Consider the following 1,125-nt stretch of genomic DNA (forward strand, 5'->3'; position numbering starts at 1 on the left):
TAGGAGAGCAAGGAGGAAGCTGCCGAGGCGATTCTATAGTTTGAAGAAGAATTCCCTTAGGAAAAACCAATTCTAAACTCCGCTTTGGAGTTAGTATCTACAATCTCCCCTCTGGAGATAAAAACATCTTATGTAAAATATACTAAATAAAGGAAGTTTTTCTCCAGAAAGGTACGCCTTTATCCTAATTTCTTAGTTATGAATTATCTAGAAAGCTTAGAATTAACAGAAGAATCTGATTATTATAGATTAACTGCTTTATTAGATAATGAAAAACAGGCTGTTCTAAAAACAGAATTAAATCTCAAATCAAATGAAAATTTCAATAAACAAAATCTTTTAAAAGAAGTTTTTAATAGAAAAAATATAATATACTATGGAAAAATTTAACTTGAAGCTCCTATAAAGATAAAATCCGCCAATGGAGAACTTGAAATAGCTTTGATAAACGATGAAGAATTGAGTAAACAGATTGGGAAAATTAAGGATCAACAAAAAAGATCTAAAATTGGATGGATTCATATTAGTACTATACAAGTCTTAATCAAATCTACATATATGAAAGGAATTAATTCACCAATAAGCTTAGCAATCTGTGATAAAAGAATTACTGATGACCCAATAGATCAAATAATTAGAATTGTTCATGGAAACTTGGCAAACGTAAATGTTAAATTCAATACCCATCTTGGATATGCTATACCTTTATCAACTAAAAACCTTGGAAGATCTATAAGTTTGGCTTATAAATTTCATAGAAAGAATCTAATGGAACAAGACGATGAACCATTTTCAATTACATATGCAATAAACTATGCTTTAACAAATAGCCATCATAGTATAATATTTAAAAACAAAGAAAGAATTTATGTTGATGAATTATTTCAGAAAATTGTAAAAACAGAAATACCAAAATATAAAGCTATTGAAAACCCAGTTCTATTATTAAAAGAACCATCAGAAAAATTAGTTTCATCGAATTTTCAAATAAGAGAATCCAAAATTAATAGCCCTTTAAGTTTATCTAAGTTAAAGATTAAAGAAGAAAATTCTGAAATAAAAGAATTAACAAAAAAGGTTGAAAAATTAAATAAGAACTAGAAAAATTAATAGAATCTCTAGAAA

Source organism: Arachis duranensis, chromosome 1 (assembly GCF_000817695.3).
Source record: "Arachis duranensis cultivar V14167 chromosome 1, aradu.V14167.gnm2.J7QH, whole genome shotgun sequence".
In the NCBI taxonomy this organism is placed as follows: domain Eukaryota; kingdom Viridiplantae; phylum Streptophyta; class Magnoliopsida; order Fabales; family Fabaceae; genus Arachis; species Arachis duranensis.